The sequence below is a fragment of the Pinus tabuliformis genome, chromosome 1_1 (genome assembly GCF_031772625.1).
Source record: "Pinus tabuliformis cultivar Carrire ecotype Pingquan chromosome 1_1, CPIR1, whole genome shotgun sequence".
NCBI classification, from domain to species: domain Eukaryota; kingdom Viridiplantae; phylum Streptophyta; class Pinopsida; order Pinales; family Pinaceae; genus Pinus; species Pinus tabuliformis.
This window is the reverse complement of record NC_142297.1, coordinates 989,323,737-989,347,486: the sequence shown is the minus strand read 5'-3', so window position 1 is coordinate 989,347,486 and position 23,750 is coordinate 989,323,737.

Genomic DNA, 23,750 nt, shown 5'->3' with positions numbered 1-23,750 from the left:
CTTCGAACAGTGAGGTTTTCAAGATGTGATGTATTATCTATTCTATGTCTGACAAACCAAAGAAATCAAATTAATTTATGAATAGTTTTTCTTTTTCATTTTTATTACGTTTTAAGAAATAAATGTGCAAAATATGGGAAACACTGAATCTTCGGTCCAACCATTCTCAATGACAACAATGAAAATTGAAGAGAGCTAGAACAATCTAAGTAAATCAAAATTGTATAAGTAATATCGTGAACACGAATATTAAGACTAATTAATGAGTAAAATGAAAAAGTATCGATAGAAAAATATAGAATATAGCTCAACTGTGCGAATTCAAAGTATTATAATAATAATTAATAATTAATATTATAGTAATAATTAGTAATTGATAGAGTCGCTTTTAGTGATAATTTTTTAAAGTTTTTAATATAAGTTATTTTAGTCTTATTTTTTTAAAATCTTGCAAAAATTTATTGAAATCACATGTTTGATAGGTAGTTTCTTCGCAATCAAAGTATATTTTTATATTAGTAAATTCAGATTAATATATTCAAAGTCAATACATTATTAATATAATATAAAAAGAGGTTAAGTTTATTTCGTTTTAGTTACAATATCAAATAATATGAATAAGGTATATCTCCATACATAATAGATACTTAGTCTAACTTATAATGAAATTGTTTTTTTCTAACTCATAGAAGAAATGACCTTTTTCACGATTATTTTTCTGGTTAATTTTAATCATAATATGACAACTTAAAAAAAAAAACAGACTTAAATTTTTTAATATGCATATGCATTCAAAACTGTATTTTAAACAACAACAAAATCTTGAAATTGTATTGTAATATTTTGGTGAATTCTGGTGAAAAAAACTATTTCTAAATCATAGACGAAATGACCTTATTCACGATTATATTTCTAGTTAATTTTGATCATCTAGTTAATTTTAATCATAATATGACAATTAAAAAAAAATAGACTTAAATTGTTTAATATGCATATGCATTCAAAACTATATTTTAAACAACAACGAAATCTTGAAATTGTATTGTAAGATTTTGGTGAATTCCGCTGAAAAAAGCTATGTCATCTTTAAGTTACACTACACCAATTTTATATATTATCTTTGCTTTATGATAAAAAAAAAAGATAAATTAAATATACATTATGACATAATAACGTTAATCTCATAATAATAATTAAAATATAATAGTTTTCATCGGGCTTTTATATTATATTAATATTATTTTCACTATGACTATAATATTAATTTCAATATACTAACATTAATTGTATTCTAATAGTAATCTCATAATAATAATTAGAATATAATAGCTCTCATTATGTTTTTATATATTATTAATATTATTTTCAAAGTATTAATATTAATTAAACTACAATTAATGGATGCAAAAATTTCATTTTTTAAGTATTTTTTTAGTCAATTTTCCCTAAAATCATATAAAGGTTTCTAAAAATTTATAAGATTAAGTTGTTCAATTTAAGTTCAAATACTTAGGGAGGTTTTCGTGGAGTTGAATATTTTTATGCTTTCAAACATACCAGGGGATAAATTTAATGGGATTTTACCCATATTTCCTTATTTATCTGTTAAATAATGATGATTTTAAAATATGCATGATTCTTATTGGCTTTTTCAAACTCGAAATTACATGTGATACTTAAAAAATTTCATATATATATATATATATAAAAGGAGATTCAAATAAAATTATAGAAAACAAAAGAAGTTAGTGGTTTTATTGCCTAAGACTCCAAGATAAGTATGGGGCTGAGACATACCAACAATATGAAGAGTTTAATACCAACATAGATCCATCATAACAATGGATCTACCAAGCTTGGAGAGGGATCAAATCTCATTTCACTCTAGAAGAGGTTTGCACCTCAAGAGATTTAATCCCTCTCTATGCACACTAGGTTCAAAGTTAGGATAGATATAAGCCAATTTATTTAATATCTTTGTCCTCCATTCCTCAATTTCTTTATGCTAATTGTTTATAGAGTAGTCCAATGAGTCCACAAATGTTCCCAAAAAATAGTGGAAATTCCGACAAGATAAGTTAGTATAGATCTAGGTCAGTTTATTTAATATCTCTTTCCTCCATTCTTCAATTTCTTTCTGCTAATTCTTTCTAGAGTAGTGCAATGAGGCCACAAATCTTACCAAAAGTTAGTGGAAATTATGACAACATTTTGAAAAAAATCGCAAAAAGTTTGCAAAATCTAAGTTAAAGCTCTAAAACTCTAATTTTTTATGGTGTTAAATTCATTTGTGCCATATGAAAAAAGCATCTAAAAACTCCAATGGCTCAATCTTTTTGAGTTAAAATAGTTGTTTCTACTAGAAATGACTTTATGGGAAAATTTATTGCCTCCTTAGACAATGCCATTTTTTCTTCAACTCCCTTCAAATATTCTTGTATTACCCACTAAATACTAATTTCTATTTATAAAAATCTTTTCTGTTTATAAAAATCTTTATCATTATTTTAATAGATAGATTCAATAATAATATCATTATTTGACTTTTCTTTTTTTTATCATTAACTCATTTTTCTTTAATCATATTAATAATGCTAATTTTACATCTTTAAAGGGTTATTGTTTTAAGATTTTATTTCTAAATATTTTTTCCTTGGTTTTAAAGATTAACCATTGAATATTTTATTAATAATTAAAACTTTTAAGTCAAAAATTGTTTTTAATTAATCTTTATTTAAAATGTTTTAGTAATTTGATTTTCAATTCTATTTCAATTAATTCATCAAAGGTTAAATCTCTAATGATTGCTTTTATATAATTTCTCAATTCTCTAAAATGAAAAAGTAATTATATTAGAAAATAGTTTTTACAATTTTAAAATCCATATAAAAATATTTTTTTTTATTTAAATCATTTTACAATGATATACTAAAGATGGATATAAGCTAATTTATTTAATATCTTTTTCCTTCATTACTAAAATTGTTTATGCTAAATGTTTCTTCAACTCCCACTCAAAAGTTCAAATTTTGTTATATCACCCATTAATTATTAATTTTTGTTTTAAAATTTTCTTACTGTTATTTTAATAAATTCACTCAATGTCTCGAAGGTGGGATGACTTTTCTTTCGGCAGTGTGCTCGACACACCACCCTCTTATATCTCCCGTGATGCGCAGGCCATCACCAACACGAGGCTGGACTAGAAGGAAACACCCGAAAATCATTTTTCCACAGTAGATGTGGCTGTGGTTATGTTGGTGTCCAATGAAATGGGGAAAATCATCATGTATTCCTCAGCCTTCTATGCAGCTTACACCATAGGAGGCATACTCAGCTGTGGGCTCACCCACATGGGTGAAATCCCTCTGGATCTTGTCAAAAACAATATGCAGATAGTTGTATTTCTCTTCGCTCTCAAAGACCCTAGGTCTCACTCACATTGGGAAGGAGGAATGAGGACAACGTGCAGAGCTAGGGTTCATCAGATCTCTGAACCTGATCTGGGCACCAACACATAGGTCAAGATTGACATAACAACCTGTAACAACCCTGTAAGTAGCCAGAGCCTGGTCCAGCACATACTGGTAGCTAGTATAGGAGCATACATTTGGGTTTCTTCCAGGAACCGCAGAAAAGGCCCCTTGGAACTATGAAAAGAACCCAAGAAAGATGGAAAAACTAGGTCATAAACTAATGGATCAGTTTGGGTGTGCACAAAACCAGAAGAAACCCTTACAATCATCCAAGGGGTTCTTTTAGAAGGCTTAGGGGTTTGGGGTTCCTCACCAGAGCTGGTGGAAAGGGCACACAACGACTTCACAAAGCAAGTAACTAGCACGTTGCATCGCGAGTGAGAGCATGAACCCTCAGAGGTGGGAAGATGCCCACAATGGACACAGATGAACTATCCCTATCCGAAACAAGGTAATCCTCATAGATCTGAACGAGGGATCCCTAAAATGAGCAGCCAAATGATAGATCAGCCCATGTACTGGCTAGATTCAGATAATCACCATTGTTCCCTCCCTATCAGCTATTGGCTCGATGGATCTACAACAAATATCCTCTTTATGGTGGACTAGGAACAATAGAAGAATGTTGGGGATATTCGTCTGGATGCTCTGACTATAGAACTAATAACACTATGCCTTGAGCATCCCCTTTTGAGTAAAAGAGAGCTAGTTAGGTTGCCAAACTATGAAGAAGACCTCAATGAACATACAAGCTGCACAGACACAACATTGGGATGTGCAGAGCCCCAATCGAGAGGCCACATGGAATACGGAAGCAAGCCTCACACAAAAGAAAATAGTAGGCACATTGTGGAAACTTATTCAATAGATATCTTCATCAAAACATTTGAAGGTAGCCACCTCTATTGTACACTCTAGAAAGGGATGAGGATTCAGGACATAAAGCAAAAAATACAATTTTACGAAGGATACCAGCAAGTAGTCAAAATTCGATATATTAAGGACACAGTCTACAAGACAATCACACTCTACAACATTATGGCATTACAAGAGATTCAACTATCATAATCAATCTGCGTTTGTGGGAAGGATGCTCTAGAACCAGCACAAGAAACATGGGTTCCTTTAAATCGTGGAGAAAAACCAGAAAATCTTATCCTCTCAATCTCCTCAATGCTTGAGGTAAATAGCTTATATTCATATCTCACTAATAAGGTAGTTATATGTAGATTTAATGGCTTCTGGACAAACTCTGATGTTCCGCACCAATGGATACATGTTGCATGGACACCAATTTGTGAAATCTAACTATGCCCCAAGGGGTTCTTCATAGTCATATTCGACAAAGCACAAGAATGGGAACATATCCTTAATACCGGACCATGGTTCTGGGGCAATGTTGGGCTCTTCATGACCCCATGGTTCCCAGATTTTGATGCCAACACTATGGTGGTGTAAAAAACACCAGTTTGGGTTAGATTGCATAAACTCCCATTACACTTCTGGCATTAAAATGTATTAACAACCATTGGGAACTCCTTGGGAAAATTCCTAAGGATTGACAAAGACAAAATTACAAGGGGAATTTTCACTTTTTCTAGGACATGTGTTGAAATAGATATTAGCCAAGGGTTACCAAACAACATCACATTGACTTTCAACAACTTACAGTGGGCTCAGCCATTAGACTACGAAAAAGCAGCTTTTCGGTGTCGTGGATGCTTACAAATAGGCCACCTATATAGTGCATGCCCACTAGGCAAAAAATACCCCAAATGGAATAAGAAGCAATAGAAAAAGCCAAAAGGCTGGTAGTACATAGAACGCCTAGAAGAAGAAGCAGAAAAAGCAGAGTCAACAGAAAACAAAGCAGAATTGGATGCTCAAAAGGGACAAAACAACACACAAAAAGAGGATCCAGGCAACCCCCCTCAACAACAACAGACCCAAATGGAAATAAGTGGAAGCAAATGAGCACACGGATCAGAAGGCTCAGACTCAGACAAAGAACATCCCACAAATACCAATGAGGAACAGTTAGCCATAGTAACATCCACTCCCAACACTGGAGGTTGGAGAAAAGTGGAAAAGAAGAAAGGTAGGAAAGAATAGGCTCAGCTGTAATTTCTATAAAATAGGAACAACTCATATGCATATGCAATTTAATTGCATCTACAACATGTAATTTTCTTATTATAATGAAATTTACATTTTTTCTATGGGAAAAAAACTACATTCATTCAATAATAATATTATTATTTGATTTTATTTTATTGATTTTTTTTTATTTTTAATTATTCATTATCCTTTAATAATATTAATAATACCAATATTATATTTTTTAAAGGGTTATTATTTAATATTCATTTCCAATGGTTATTTTCCTTGTTTAGTCAAAGATTAACTATTAAATAATTTATTCAAAAATACATTTTTATTTCAAGGAATATTTTTAATTAATATTTATTTTAAAATTATTATGAAATTAAACCTTTTATTTCAAGGAATCTTTTTATTTAATATTTATTTTAAAAGAATTATTATTGTTGTTGGAGAATTATGGATTAGAACTATGTAGAGTTTGTGATTCTTCCTATGTTTCAGACGGTTCCTCCATCCATCATCACTAAGCTCTTTGGTCCTTGATGATGGATGTAGGAACCATACTAAACATTATAAGAATTATTATTTTAACCAACCTAGATTCATCTTAATTGTGGATCTATCAAGCATTGAGACGGATCAAATCTCTGGAGGTGAAAACATCTTTTTTGAGCGTAAAATTTGAGGAAATGATTACACCTCGAGAGATTTGGTCCATATCAGATCTTGATAGATCCACAGTTAAGATGGATCTAGGCTAGTTTCCGTCATGTGTAGGCAAGGCAAATATACCAAACATATGATTAATTTTATCGAATAATATGTAAAAGCATATCATATTAATATAATCATTTTAAATACGATAAATTAATCTGAGGTTTAAATGGTCATTTTAATTTTATATTTGGTTAGTTACCTCAGTTTGTTGAGAAGATAAATATTGTTAATGACCTTAATGATGAAAAATGATGAAATAAAAATTTTGAATGCAAAGAGACAATGTAATAGATTTGAATGACAGAAAATTTAAGTAATAAGAATGTAGTCAATTATAAATAGTCTTCATTGTGATCAATCTCAAAATATTTTCTTGTACTATTCTCGTTGTCACCCTCATTAGTTTTTCCATCCTTTCATATCGATTATGTGAAAAGGATAGTTGAAATCGTAAACCATTTAAATCTTTATCTCAAGTTGTTGTAGTAAACATCATCCCTTGTCTCTCTTACTCTCCAATATTAATAGGTTGAATTACTATGAGACTTAAATATAAACATAGACTAGTCCATAGTGGATATTTGGACTTATTATAAAAAATTCATCATTTTCTTCAATCAGACCATGTGATTCTACATTGTACACACTTGTAAATTAGAAACATTGAAACCTAAATCTTAAAGTTTGAGACTAAAATGAAATAATAACACCCATGGGTAATTGGTATTCTATATAAAATACTAACTGATTTCTCTTGTTTATGTATGTGAAATAGTCATTTTTCATTTGATTTTGAGAGTCTCATGTATTTTCTTTAGAGTTTGAACACTCTCTCAATTTTTGTAAAGTTGATCTATTTGTTATTCTAATTGGTAAAATATAATACCCCTCACGTAATTTCTTTTCGTAGAAATTAATCCTTTATCTTACTTGTAAATATTGGATTTTGAAAAAATGGTTTTGGGGCCAAGACTAAGTTTGGTGGCTTTATGTAAATAAATCTTATTACAATAAATAAATGTTTCTTTTTCTTTTGTCTGAGAAATTGTGAAGTGATTGAATCCAAGTTATGGAAAAAAAAGTGGAACGTAATAGTCGTCACAATTGTAACCTTTGAAAATTCTCCAAAATTACAGGGCAAAAGACTGGACCGTGAGGAAACAACATTACTAGACAGAAATGTTATGCTAGATGGGAAGATAAGGATACATGTTAAATGGTGAGTAGATGGACTTGGTTACACTTTATAGAAAAGGGAGGACGCATTTAGGTAACAAAAGGGAACTCAATGAAGCCATTTTAAGCACTTGATGAAACGACTTTTCAGTGCTTTATCAAGATTCTTGAGGGATAAGAGCTAAGTTGATTGAGTGTTAAAAAAAATGCTTACTTGAGAGATGTTGTCCCTAGAGTACTTAGTCCAAAAAATGGTGGAGAATGGACAATGTGCACATATTCTATAGCAATATATAAGATTATAATCAGGTACATTTTTCCCTTGCCATAGATGAATGACCTGATGGAAGGTTTGAGTGCGACTACCTACTTTTCAAAGGTATATTTGCAGAGTGTCTAGCATCATATCCAGATTAGAGAAGGAGATTAGTGGAAGAGAATTTTCAAGACCAATAGTGGACTAGATATAAATGGTTGGCCATGCTATTTAGACTAACAAATGCACTAAGCATCTTCATGTGGCTAATGAATGTGGTCTTGAACGAGCTAATCAGTAAGTTTATTATTGTTTATTTAGATGATATTTTGATTTCCAAATGAGAAAAGGAAGAACACCTTAGGCATGTAAGGTATATTGGAAAGGTTGCAACAAGAGAAACTATTGATTAACTTGAAGAAGTGTACATTCATGAGGTATGAGATGGTATACTTAGGCTTTCTCATTTCCAAATATGGGGTGAAAATGGATCCAAAGAAAATAGAGGCAATTTTGAGTTGGCCTTCACCCAAGAACAATTTTAAAGTTATGAGTTTTCATGGTTTAGAAAAATTATATTAGACATTCATAAAAACTTTCAATCATATTTGTGCACCTATTGTTGATACAATCAAGAAGGGTAGACAACAATTTTATTGGACAACAAAAATAGAGAAAATTTTCCAACTCTTGAAGAAAAAGACCACTGAGAAATCGGTGTTGAAGCTACCTGAATTCAATCAGCTTTTCCCAGTCAAATGTGATGCTAGTGGTACATCCATTGGAGCAGTATTGAGTGAAAAGGGCATGACTATTACATATTTCAACGAGAAGTTGAATGACTCAAAACAAAAAAACTCCTATTATGACAATGAATTCTATGAGGTCGTTCCAGCATTGAATCATTGGAGGAATTATTTGATGTCCCATTAGTTTGTTTTGTTCTCTATCAATTATGCATTACTATATATAATGAAAGAACATGTTGAACCATAAACATGCCAATTGGGTGGAATTCCTACAAATTTTCACTTTTGTTCTGAAACATGTGAGTGGACAAGAGAACAAGATATCTGATGCTTTGAGTAGGAGGAGCTTGATCATGCAGGAGTGACATGTGAAATTTTTTGTCTTTGATTATCTGAATTACTTGTACAAGGATGATGTTGATTTATAAGAATCCTTTAAAGCATAAAGGAACCCTATGAGCCGAGGTAGAAGCATGTTGAGGGAGTTTATGTTGTGGGATGGTCTTTTGTTAAAAAACAATTAGTTAAGTATTCCTAATTATTCAATGAGGGAGAATCTAATGCAGGAAAATCATAATGGAAGATTGGAAGGGCATTTTTGTGTGGACAAGACGCTTGGGCTATTGGAACACTTCTACTTTTGGTCGAATATGAGAGTTGATGCATTGAATTGTGTGGGCAGGTGCAGAGTCTGTCAGCATGTGAAAGGGAGGAGTCAAACTGATGGGATGTATACTCCTCTTCCCATTCCATGTAGATGATGGGACTCACTAAGTATGGACTTTCTTTTGGTTTTTTTCAAGGACACAAAAGAGTAAGGATTCTATACTTGTACTTATGGAAAAATTTATGATGATGTCTTACTTTATCCTACGTTGCAAGACTAGTGATGTTACACATGTGGCTCTTTTTGTTTCGATGAGATTGTCCAATTGCATGACTTGCAAAAGGGTATAATTTCTAACAGGGACACTAGTTTCATAGGAAATTTTTGTAGGACTTTGTGGAAGAAGCTTGGAACAAACTTGAACTTTAACTCGACCCATCATGCACAATATGATGGGAAAAATGAAGTTGTGAACAAGAGGCTCAGGAACATATTGAGGAGCCTCATTAGAGAGCATCCCATGTAGTGGGATCACATATTATCTGAACTTGTGTTTGCATACAATGATTCAAAAAATAGGAGCATCGAGAAGAGTTCGTCTCGGATATTGTATGGAATTCATATTAGGGGAGTTTGTGAGCTAATATATTTTGGAAAACTTGGGCACAAGAGTGTTGATGGGGAGGTTTTTGTAATAGCAATAAGTGACTTACATGAGTAGGTCAAACAGAAGCCACAAGACAACAACTACAAGTACAAAAAAACAAGAGGTAAAATTTGATGTATGGAACATGGTATTAAAAAATAGAGAAAAAAGAGGTTCCAAAGAGGGGATTATAACAAGATTAAAATGTAGAAAATAGGACCTTGTCGAATACTTAGAAAGTTTTCTGCAAATGCCTATGAACCGGAGCTGCCTATGGGACTATGTATCTCAACTATATTGAATGTAGCTTATTGGTATCCCTATCAAGATGATGATCAAGGTTATGATATAGCAAGTGAGAGTAGTAGGGAGGCTAGTTAAAAACACTGTGTAAAGAAGATTCCTATGGTAGAGGATCCATAGGTCAAAAGGATTTAGGATACCAGAGTTGAAAAGAACACGGGGGAAAAGGAGTATATGTAGTTTCTGATGAAGTGGAAGGATTTTTGATGGATTATTCTACATGGATGAGTGTTACAATCCTAGAAAAGGTAGGCTTGTCTGTAGAGGACCTTATGAGCAGACGCTCATGAGTTTGTTTCTTTCACAGGCAGTCTAATGCGGGAGCATTAGACTAGTCTCATAATGAAAATGAAGAGGGCTTGAAAATGTGGTGGATTGGTCAGATATGGAAAAGTCAATTTTGTCACCTTTAAAGAGATTTTGAATAATGTAAATACAAAATTTTGATAAGTTGTAGAGTCTATGAAATGAAGGGTCATTTAAGTTGTGACTTTTCCAGTTCCCTCAACTAGAGAGAAGGGGAAGAAAATTAGTTTCCAAGGATATGCATAAAATGAGTATCGATTGATAATAAAGGATATTCTTCTCATTTTTGAGACTCATACTTATGAAATAAATAAAAGAAAGTGTGGCATATTTACTCTATTTCTCTTTGTTATTTCCCTGTGTTGTTATCTTTGTGTCAGAACTGTATTCATATTTTGTTTCATTGTATAATTCATGTTACCCAAGTCCTGTAGTATTATTTGTTGGTAGACAATCTACTTTTGTGCTATGGATGTTAGGCATGCTTATTAAAGTGAATCCAATCCCTATGTTGTGGCGTGTCTATTTTACATGTAGTGGAACAATTATTGTGTTCTAAGTGTACTCAATAATTTAATGGGTGGTGTTGGTTGTGAAAAAAGTAGGAGGAGACCACTTTCTGTAGAGGAAAACATGAGGAACCTGAGAAATATGAGTGTTGGATAGAGCCTTTGTTTTGGATGCAGTAACAATTTTGTGGAGGGTTTGCGTGTAATCATCAGTACGGGATGTTATCACTCAGAATTTCCCTTGAAGTTATTCAAAAAGGGCATAATTCAACATAACCACAAACCAATCTTTTAGACTTAGGATCTAGCTAACCTAATTCCATAGAGGGCTCTCTCTTTATAATTTAACTTTGTTTTTAGATAAGATTTTAGGCTAGTTCTTAGAGCTTATGGGATTTTTATTTTGAAACTGAAGTTAGGTGGTGGAACTCTATGAATAGATGGATAGGACTAACTTCTTTAAACCATTGGGCTATGGAGTCATGAAAACGATGGCATAGCTAGATCAGGTTATCAAATGGAACCTCGTAGGGTAGGCTAGCAAAATAGAAGGAAAATCGTTAAGAGCTAATAGATGCAATGATTACAACCAAGGTGAAGGGCACTTAATAATCTGTGGACCCAGGTCAAAAGGAGGAACAGATATTGATCATCATCAAAGGGTAATTAAGAATCATTTGTTACTTAGACCAAAAGGAAAACTATGGAATCTAAGGAGAAATTAAGAATTCCCTAGCTAAGATAGTTTATTAGAAAATATTAAGAATGTAAACAGTTAAGACAAAGTGTTATAAAGAAAATTTTGAAATATTATTCCTTGCTTACCATTCAGATTTCATAGAAATACATATGATTATTATGAAACATAAAGAAAAACAATAATACATACGAGAGAAAATACTTATTTGATTTCCAATTTGCAAACGAATCCTGTGAAATTTGAGCTTTATTCCATGATCCAGCAAAGCCAGTCCAGCCTTAGATACAATAGCCTTTAGATATGAGAAAATAGTCTATATAAATGTTTTTGAATACACCCCTAATACTTCAAAATGTGAAGTACTTATACAAATAATATTACAAAATATCCCATAACAGTTTGTGAATTATTTTAGGAAAATAAACATATATTGAACATGAAGATAGAGACAGATGGAAAAAAGCATCTTGGTGTCCCTTTTATTGTCATTGTGCTAGCTATTTGTAGCTTGAATTTGGATCTTTCAGTTGACTGACATTTGTGTGTTCGAATTATTGTTTGTCGTCAACCTACTGATACTGTTTACCTGCTACTCTTTGACCCTGTTTTACCTTTTCATCTGGCTGCTATGAGATTTACTATGGTCACTTTATAGTAAATCTGTCAATATTACCCACCATTCCTCTTTAGGTAGACCTCATCTGCTTCACTATATTTCACAAAATTTGTCTTATTAGCAAACAGGTGCTTTACCTCATGCTCCAAGAAAAATAGATTTTCCAATTTGTCATACAATACCTTTCTTGTGGGCAATGATTTAACTCCTGAAGTGCTTTCTTGGTCTTTGGCCAACTTGTGTAATATATCAACATAGTCTTGTTGGGTCATAAGCTTATCATTGATTACCAAAGGACTGGGAAGGCCATTTTCCCTAAAAATTCCAAACTTCACCATGAATTGTCACTATCTGCCTGCATGCTTTGGAATATTTTTTCTAAATTGATCATAAGGATCCTTTTAGTCATAACCTTTTTTATTTCTATGATGGTTTTGGTCTTGTCCTCTATGCCAAGTTCATCTAGTTGATAGTTATTGTTGTTCAAGAAAGTGATAAGTTGGTTGGTCTCCTCGGGTTGATCTCCCAAGTCTTCCTTTATCTTTTGGATTGCTTCAGTGGCCACTTTTACTAGTTCTATTTGCTAAATAATTACTTGAATTGATTTCCAAACATCATCGGTAGAGTCAACGATGTTGGCCCAGAGAATATCCTTTATTTGTCCTAGTGGTTGTTGCAATGTCAAGTCCTTTTCAAAGAACTTTATCTCTCACCCATCCTTAGGTTCTTCTGTGCTTCTTCTTTTTGTTTTATTTGTGCCAGCTTATAGTCAATTTCTAAGACTGACACTTTTTCCTTATGTCTTTTAAGCTTTATAGCCTAGATGGTCATTTCCTCCATGGCTTTCACTAATTTTACTATCTTGTCTATAGATGTACCTTCAATTATGGATTCTGATGTGATTGGCATGGCTGTAACATGTGGAGTTGTTGGTGCTAAGGAAGCTACCAACATTGAGGGAACTGCTATAGAGACTGTAGGAATAACAGTCTGGGGAGTGGTCACCAACTCACTCCATTTAGATTGAATTAAATTGCCCATCTCTGTCTTTATTTCTTTCAATTGGTCATTTAGCTTATGGACCAAGTCCATAAGCTCCTATTCCTTCTGAGTTTCTAACACTTCTGTTGTTTGTGGATGATGAAATGGCGGAATTTTGAGCTGCTTTTTCAAGGCAGCTATGTCATCATTCTTCTTTTCAATTAGTCTTTCTACAACCTTTACATCTTTTGGATCATGTCCCAACTCAATGATTAAGTCCTCCAAGGACTTGATTCTTGTATCCTAGGCCTGTGACAAGGCCTTCTCTAGTTGGAATTGTGCTGATATATGATTCAGCGAATTTTAGAACTAATGGGCTGCAATGGATTTGTTGGTCAATGTGGAATACACCATCACTCCTACTTGTTTATGTAATTCAATTTGGTCAATAGGATGTATATCCTTTGCTAGCACTTCAAAATCTATCTTGAAGTAATCAGCTATTAACCTTGGTTGTTGCATAGTAGGCTTCATGTAAGTTATTTTCATTTTACCTTCCTTTACATCAAAGGTTGACATAAGCCTTGCTTGATTGGTGGGAGCGATTCTAAGGTACTGTGCATAGCTTTGAGCCTTCAGCCTTTCATCCCTGGCCTTTATCTCCTTATACATTTCTGTGATGTCTTGGTCTTGGCTAGCTGGAGCTCTGAAGGAGGAGACTTCCATACTTTGTTGTCTTTCCAACACTTGAGTAAGTGTGATGGAATGTTCTTGTGTTCCTCGAGAGGGAGTAGCATGCATGATTTCTAATCTTTCTTTACCTATGTTTCCAGTTGCTTCTTCTGTGTATTCTTGCTTTGATAAAGGATTTAACCTTTGCCTCTTAACGTATGTCTATGCAATTGGTCTGCCAAAAGGAGTGGCCTCCTCCCTAGCTCTTTCAGGTTCTTTTCCTTGTTTAGAGGAGTCTGCACAATAGGAGGGGTACTCATGATGTGTTCCTCCTATGTTGTTTGAGTCAACTCTTTTGATAAGTCTAGTTGCTCCGACTCTTCTTTCTCCTAAGTTTCTTCTTCTTCTTGTGGTTTATTGTGTTCTTGTGTTTCCCTTTGGGCTTGGGATTCTTCTGGTACCTGTATGAAAGAATCTTCATCAAGTCTCCTCTCTAGATAAATTAATACATTATCGACAACAACTTCAGTTCTATCTCTATCCACTAGAGTATTTTCCACCAATTCCAATCGATTTGCATATTGTTCTATCTCAAGAATTCTATGGTGGATGTAAGGAGACAATTTGTTTTTCTGTCTTTTATTACAGATGAAGTCAAAGGGGTCATATCTCCATATGAAGCTTTGTTTCAATTTGAGCCTTTGAAATATTTGATCTACTTCTCTTCCAGCTTCCCTACTATTACATACAAAGGGGCCTAGCTAGTCGTTTATTCTAAGTTGAGCGTTCTTCTTGGCCTTTACAAAATGTACCTCATCTGAGTTGATTATATGGCTGTAGTAATCGAGAGAAAATAACCAAATTGGGAGGTATCTGGGTAGTTTGTGTGGTGCTAACTCACAACCATAGATTTTTATATCAGTGTGATTTTGGTATAGGTACCAATCTCGTACTTTGTGTTGTTTAGACAGCTATAGGATCCTTCTGATATCTGAAATGATCCTTGGGGGAGGACTTCCTAATAGCATGGTAGCTACTGGATGTACAAAAAGGTCTATGAAGTCTGTGTGAGCATATGGAGAGTCATATTGGTGGATCAAAGGGGTCCAGAAGACTATTGACCTGGAGTTTCCTCTAGTATCAAGCTTTTGCAGAGGGAATGGGAATTTATCAGCTTGATAGTAAAGGAAAAGGTGATACAGAACAAAGGAGTACTTAAATACTCTCCCGTTGTCCATTCTCATGAACTAATCAAGCATTTTTTCTACTACGAATTTGGCATAATCAAACATGGTGGTAGGGGGCTATCCAGGAGTGAAAATGGACATGAAGAAAATAATGATTTCATCAACATACTTACTGATATTATAGCTTAAGACACTAAATATCATTGACACAATGTCCTGGCCAAGTTTGGAAAATATGGTCCACCTGTATGGAGGGCGATCATTTGGAATATGTTTCTCTTCCACAATAGAAATTTCGAATATTTCGGTGAGTCTAGCAGTAGTAATCCTGGGAATTTGTCTAGTATTTCTCCAATAGAAATGGGGGTCAGATTTAATCCTAGTTACAACTGCAGCATTTCATTGATGGATTCAACAGTGATGGTGAAAAGTACAGTATGGTGAGGGGATGTGACTGCTCTTTAGCTAGGATTTTACTTTTCATGGTAATAATGAATGATTTCGGGAAAGATATGCACTCGAGGGAATTGGTACTTGGGAAATTTTGACTCCCAAAGACCTATTTTGTCTGCATGGTTTAAGTACTGGTATTTGTACTGGCAGTATAATTTCAGTGGAGATTCCTGGACAATGGTGTCCTTGATTTGGAAGTCTTTGTCCACAAAAGGGAGATGGTCCAAATCCAGGTGGGGAGTGGAAAGTGGTCAGACATCCATAGTAATTGGAGCGGCCATTGTTAGTTCTTGTGGATTTAAGAATGGGGAAAGTTGGGTTTTCAATCAAATTGGAGCAAAGTTTGTTCAATTCAAAGTAGTGCGGGGTTGCTGGGAAATTCTTCTACTTAACTACTTAATAACTTAAAGCAATTCAGTAACAGGTTTGGGAATGAAACAGGGTTTCTTGTTGAATTAGAATAAATACTTGGTTTTGGTTCTAAATGGGTTGATGGACAACTGTACATAGTTACAAGAGGTATAGGTGGCTGAAGAGTGGACTGGAAGTTCAGCAGCTTCTGCAGGTTGGCGGTCAGATGTGGGTTGGCAGTTGTATGTAGTCTGTAGCTTGCATGGAGGCCTGGGCATCTATTTCCATAATAAAACCAAAAATAATGAGTTTTTTTAAGTTTTATACGCAATGTCAACTGTTTGGCAGGCTTATGGGAACAAGTATGTTTGGCTTTCAGCGAGAGATGGGATGTTCTGTCGTCTAGTAGGAGGCGATAAGTGGGTTTGATTGCATAGCTTTTGGCCTAGAGTGGTTTTTTGGGCAAGCCGCCTGATGCCATTCATTGGGTGCCATGTACCATTGGGGTCCAACAAGAAAACCACCCATATCAGGTAGGTAAAGGAAGGACTTTGGAAGCCGCCCATTATGATTGTCCACTGTTGGATCAGAGGAGGCCTGATCATCTGGTGATGGGGGTGTAGTTTTGTCATGAAGTATAATTGAGGGGCCCAGTGAAGGTTTAAGAGTGGCGGGTTTTAATTAATCATGGATTATGGTGGATTAAGGGTGTTGGGGGTGATTTCATTGGCGGATGTCAATTATTAATTAACCGCAGATTGGTTAACTAATTCATTTTATTAGGGTAGGTTTTTGTTATAAGGTTTATGTTTCAAGATTTCAGGGTGGGGTATTAATATAAGGGTTTTATTTATAATTATATATGGGAAGGGTAATTTTTTGGATTTTAATATATAAAGGTTAGAAATTAATATAAATTGAAAGCAAAAAATAACTTAGCGCTAAGTTACATGTGTATTCATAATTTATTTAGTTTTATAAAGACATTACAACTTAGGCTTAGTGTTATTCTTCTGGGTTTCTTTGGAAAAGGGGTTTCTTCATGGGGGATGATTATTTTTTTCTAGGATAACAAGATCTTATCATTAGAGAAAGGGGTTTATTTAGGCGAGAATGATTTTTCCTTAGGAAAATAATGTTTTTTCATAGGAAAAGGGGATTGTTGGGGAATATGAGTGTTTTAAAGTGGGTGAATGTTCATTAGGGGCCTTTTAGTACTCAGGACCTATAAGTCATTAGGACAAGGGTCTGGTCCCTCCAGAAGTCAGAGTAATGATCTGAGCCCCTTTAACTTAATATTTTACGTACTTAAGACTTTTCTTGGAAATTAGTTAAGTGAAAGGTGTAATGAGTGAGGGAGGTTAATCAATTTGACTTTGTGGATTTGATACATGCCCAATTTTTATCCATACTTAGAAATTTGATGATAAATGTGATCAATATGCTTTTATCTAACAATCATCACAATTCTACAACCATTCTTCTACTTACCCACCTACTCATCGTACCATTTTTTCTTCTCTTTATTAGGGTGCACTTAAGCTGGAAAACCATTATCAAACCCTTTTCTTTTCTTTTACAAAAGTAATTTATCTAAGTCTAACCTTACTACGTCCAAGGGCTCATATTAAACTGTTGAGGTCCTTTTCATTTTACTCTACCTAATATAATTATCTACAAAGATTAAACAGTTTGGTCATATTTTATTCTCTATCTATAGCATGAAATTCAAATCATGGAGTAACCAAGATTAACCTATTTGAGTACAATGGATTATGGTATAAATAACAAGCTACACACAATCATTATTATGCTTCATAAAAAGTAAATGGTAGTGGCATTTTGGCTTGCACAGTTTCATGGTCTTATTTTCTTTTATTGGGGTTCATTTTTTCATCTTTTTTTACCTTTATATTCTTTTTGTCCTTTGATTTTTCTTTTAGGACATACCCTCTTTACATTTTTTAGTTTTTCTTGAATATGGAAAACATTTGCATAAGAAAAGGTATGTACATATTACAGTTTTAATCTTAATCATTCAAAAATTATGACTCCTCTTGGTATAGGAACCTGACAGTGGCTCCACTTGGGGATGGCATCTCTTGGTGAAATGTCAAGAACATTATAGATCAATGGCCTTCTAAATTACTGTAAACCTTCCTGCAACATTTTCCTTGGTACTTCTGCATTATTACTATTTACGATAGTAAAATCTTCAAAGCTTAGGGCCTTCTCTCCGGGCTTCAACAACAAAAATTTCACTATCCAATAAAATCTAGACATTTGAAAAGTAAAGAATGTACAAGTTCTAAGCACGATTATTAACTAGGTTCATGGTAGTCTTTAAGAATTTGACCATTTACTATCCCACCTTGTACTTCTGTACCATCTGCTTCTCTTAGGAAGAAAGAATTGTTATCTGGGTAGGAATAAATCACACATGGGCCTTTCCATAGGAAGTCAAACTTCCTATGTTTACCTTTATCTTCTCTTCTTGAATCCCATTTTAGTACTTTGTCACCTAAGTAAAAATCATCTGCCTTAGTCCTTCTATCAAAAATTTTCTTGATTCTGTCCTGCACCACTTGAGACCTGTTGTATACTTCTTCTCTGGTTTACTGCAGATATATAGTCTGGTTAATCCTTCTCTGGATATCATTTGGTTCAGATTGTAGTTCTTGGAGCATTTTCATAACTGGTACTCCCAAAGAGGATGGAAAAACAACTTCCATTCCATAAACTAATTGGAAGGGAGATGTACCAATCGATTTCTTTGTGGTTAGCCTATCTTCCCATAAGGCATTGACTAACTTCTTGTTCCATGTTTTCTTGTTATCTTCCAGTAACTTTTTGATAATGTTAACCAGGCTTTTATTGGAGGATTTTTCTAATCCATTTCCCTGAGGGTAGTAAGTTGTAGAATGGCCAAGGGTAATGTGATACTTGTTGCAGAAATCTACCATTTTTCTAGACTTGAATGTTGTTGCATTATCAGTGATGATCTTGGTAGGACACCCAAATCTGGATAAAATGTTGGCTTCAAGGAAGTTTATGATTACAGAGTCAGTGGCTTGTCTTGAAGGTGTGGCTTCTATCCATTTGGTAAAATAATCAGTAGTAGTGAGGATCCATTTATGCTGGGCAGAAGAAGGGGGATGGATTTCACCAATGAAGTCTAAACCCCATTGTTGAAAAGGTGCTTCCACAGAGATTGGTTTCAGGGGTACAGGTAGAAGTTTTCTTTTTCCCTCAAATATTTGACATTGATGACAAGAAGTGACATGTTTCTTCACATCAGAAAACAATGTAGGCCAATAAAAATCAGCTCTCAAGATCTTGTCAGCTGTGGTTTTCTAGTAAAGATATCCACCACAATCACTAGCATGAAATTCTTGTAATACTTTATCAACTTCTTCTTTTAATAAAGAATTAAGGAGTATGCCTTCATGATTTTTCCAAAATAAAGTATTATCTATGATACAATACTTTAAGGACTTCATCTTTAAAAATCTGCCTTTTGTTCTGGATGACTTTGGAGGAAGATGCAAATTTAATAAAACATATATGATATCAACATACCATGATGAGTTGATAAAGGCCTGGCTGATTTGTGGAGTCGCCATATCCTCTCCATTATCCATTTTTGCTACAAAATTGATATCCAAAGCTGGACAAATCAATTCAGCCATGTTTTTGGCTAAACCTTCGCCTTTAATTAATTTTGTAGGTTGAATTTCTAGGTCATATTCCATGATAGTAGCAATCCATTTCCCTCATTTTCCATCTGAACCTTCTTGAGTCAAGATGTCTTTGAAAACTAAATTGGGGACATAGGCTACTAGATGTGAAAATAAAATATAAACTCTAAAGTCTTTAATTGCTTTGACCAATGCAAAAGTTTTTTTTTCCATAATTTTATATTTTAAAGAGGCATCTCTTAGGGCTTTGCTAAAAAAGGCAATTGGTTGTTCATGGCCCTGGTCATTATTTTGCAGTAAAACTACATCAATAGTGTGTTCTAAAGCAAGGAAAAACAAGATGAAATCCCTTTCAAATTTTTGGCTAATCAGGACTGGTGTTTTGGTTAAAGGAAGATTAATACCTTCAAATGATTGCTTGGCTTCAATTGTCCATTTGATGGTCGAATCTTTCTTTAACATGTTATTTAATATTCTAGTTAACACAACTAAGTTTGAAATAAATCTTCTAAGAAAGTTTACTTTTCCTAAAAATTCTTGTAATTCTCTGATGTTCCTGGGAGATTGTATTTGAAAGGTGGCTTCAATTTTAGCAGGGTCTATTCTGATACCATCTTTTGAAATGATATGACCTAGCAACTTTCCCTCTTCCAAACCAAATAGAGATCTCTTGGGGTTTAAATAAATACCATATTTTCTACATTTTATGAATACTTGCATTAGATTATCTACGTGTTCATTATTAGATTTTGAAAAGATAGTGATATCATCAAAGTATCTGACTAGAAAATCATGGATCTCCTTAGCAAAAGCTATATCCTGAGCTCTTTCAAAGGTGGCACCTACATTATTCAATCCAAAAGGAATTTTCAAATACATGAACGTGCCCCTGGGAGTGGTGAAAGTAGTTTTATCTTGGTCATCTGGATGGATTAGAATTTAGTAATAACCAGAGAAACCATCAAGTAATGAGATTCGGGTGGCACCAACTACCCTTTGTAAGATATGGTCCATTTTAGGGAGGGGGTAGTTTTCTTTAAGTGAGACTTTGTTAATATTTCTTAGGTCTACACAGAGTCGTATTTCTCTAGATTTATTTCTTGTAGGCACTAAATTGGAAATCCAGTCAGAAAATCTAATTGGTACAATAATTTTTGCCTCATACACTCTTCTGATTTCTTTCTCAATAGAGGGCAGTAAAGTGGGATTGATCCTTGTAAGCTTTTGTTGGAAAGGTTTCTGGTTTTATTTGATAGGGATTGCATGTTGTACTATGTTAGTGTCATAGGATTTGAGGTCTTCATAACTCTAGGCAAACACATCTTGAAATTCTTTAGTAATTCAATGTACTTTCCACTTTCAATTGAAGGTAGTGATTTCGAAAGTTTGATCAGTTTAGGATCTTCTTCAGTACCTATGTTACATTCCTCTATGTCAAACTTTAATGGTTCCATTTTAGGCTTTTTTGGGACATCGTTTGAATCAAATAAATCTTCTAAATTGGTTAATACTTTGGGTAAAAAATTATCCTTGAGTTTGATGACTTCAATATCTTCATCAAGTATTTCATCAATCTCAATTTCTTTTAAACTATCTACTTTTGATATAGTGAACCTAGTGGGACGGAATCTATTTACCTATTCATTTTATATTTCATTAAATTCCATTTCGTTTTCCCAATCTAAATCTACTGTAATATCAGTATCTATGTTACTATTCACAAATTCATCTTCTAAAGTTAAGAAATGATTTATCTGTTGATCATTTGCAAACACTTTCCAGATTTCTAAATTATCAGGGATAGAAGGTCTATGCCTGAATTCAATGGTCTATTGGTGATTTGGCTGAAACGGTAATTTGCAAGTACTAGAAAACATTGCTAGACTGTGAGCTTTCATATTGTGTTTTCTTCAGATAACATCAAGCTTGGTTTCTAGAAAAGTGTTTAATATTTCTATGATTGTTCCTCTATAAATGCTCAATCTGGGATATTTAGTCATGCATATAGTGTTAATCTATTTTATGACTAACACAAAGTCTCCCATGATAGGGACCCTTATGGCTCCTAACCTTTTGACCAATTTGAGACCCAAAAGAAGTGCTTCATATTTGACCATGTTGTCAGTACATTTGAAGTTCAATATGTAGGCATGACCCTCTGAATGATCATTCTCTAAGTTGTAAATCCACACTCCTTATCCTACTCCTAATTTGTTTACAGATCCATCAAAATCAATATGCCACAAAATTTCATGTTCATATTTGTCACTGTAAGGAGGAAGAGAATTTTCCTTGCTTACTGCATCTTGATTAATCTATCTTTTAGGAAACTCTTGAATTTGAATAGTTTCATTTTTATTTTTCACTGCAACTTATTTTGGTTCTACACAAATACTGTTTGTAAATGTCTTTTGTGTGTGTTGAGCATTGTACAAAATGAAAGAATCTATATCCAAATGCCTGAAGTAGATGGGAAAGTTTTCGGGACAATCTTGGTTACTCATTACATATTTCATCAGGGTTTCTCTATACAGTTTCTTGGGTTGTCCAAATATAGAAATGGTGGCATATGTCATGTCAAGTTGCAGATATCCTTGGAGTTATTCTACCCAGGATCTATACAAAAGCATGCCATATTTAGGTGGGATATCAGCTACCACTATGTCCATAAGAATGGTCTTAGCAAGGTACTGAACTAGGGAAACAAAAAAGTCCTTTATAAGTGTTAGGCACTTAACTTGACTTGAATCAAACGAAAATAGGTCTGTGTAAGGTCTACTGATATACAAGTTTAACTTCTCCGTAACAGATTTAGGCATTAGATTGTGTGAAGCCCCAAAGTCTAGCATGGCATTGTGTAGGATTTTATCGTGAATGTTAAGGCTAATATAGAAGGGTGGTATCCCTCCTTCAACTAGTTTTCCATTAACACCAGGACTAAAAATTAACTCAAGTTGATCGTCAAATAAGTTAACACAGTCTTCATTCTCAATGAAGTTCAAAGATTTTCTTATTTGGGATTTGTAAGTTTCATGTTTAATCAGTTCTATTAAAGGAACTGAGATTTTTAGTTTGGCCACCTCTGCTCCTAGATTGAAAGGCAAAGGGGATTTGTTTGTTGGAATTTTTGGAATTTTAACAGCAGGGTTTGGAGTAGCTTGTTCTTCGTTTTCAGTGTTTGGAGTCTCTTTTATTGGATTTCGAAACACAATTTCTGGAGGTTATTCCACTATTTCTTTGGAGTGAACTAAAGTGGAAGGGTTCTCAATAGAAGGTTGGTCATTGGTTATATCTTCAATGGTGGGACTGGGAGGGTTCTGATTTGGTCTATAGAGGATTTGGAGAGATTTTGCGATGGGAGCTCCTTTAATCCTTTTAGGATGAGTTAGTATTTCTTTCTTGTTTTGGTCTGGAGCATCAGTGTTCTTTTTTCTCCTCAAATTGTAATGTTTATGCACTTCAAAGGTAGCAGAATCATACCCTTGATTATAATCGAATGATTCCCTGGATTGGGTCTGTAATTTCTGCAACATATGCAGTTCTTAATCATCTTGAGTTACGAAGACTATATCTTCTTCATCCAATCCCATCAAATTTATTTGAGTGTCTAGTTCACAGTCATCTAAATGTGAAGTTTTAGTATAATTCTCTTGGAATGGAGGCCTGATGTTTTGGTCAGCTCCATTCTTCCTAGTGTTCTAGTTTTGAATCATCCTAAAGTTTGGATTCCTTACTGGAGGAGCCTGTTGATTGTCCCATTGATGATTTCTCTCCATATTTTCTATCCTATTCATAATTTTCTCCATACTTTTGGTAAGAACATCTATTTTAAGGTTTGAAGGTGAGACTTCATCTTTAACTGAGACTCTCCTCTCATTTCTAATCCTAGCTGTCTTTGCTAAAAGATTTTCCTCTACACTCACAACAACACTCTGCATGTCTTCTAAAGTGGGGGGATTTCGTTCTATAAGTTGAAAGGCCATGTTAGTATCAAATCCATCGGGGAATCTAATTAAAGCTATACTAGGTGGGGTTCTAAGATCTACTAGTATGGCATTATATATGTTATTAAATCTTGTATAATAGTCCTAAACTATTTGTTTTGGTCCGCTCTTGATGTTTTCATATTCATAAAGGATTGAAGAGGGTTATTTTTCTTCTCCCACCTATTTAAAATTGTTGTTAAAAGAATTCTAAACTATCTATACTATTGTCAAGCAGAGATCTAAACCATGTTCTCACAT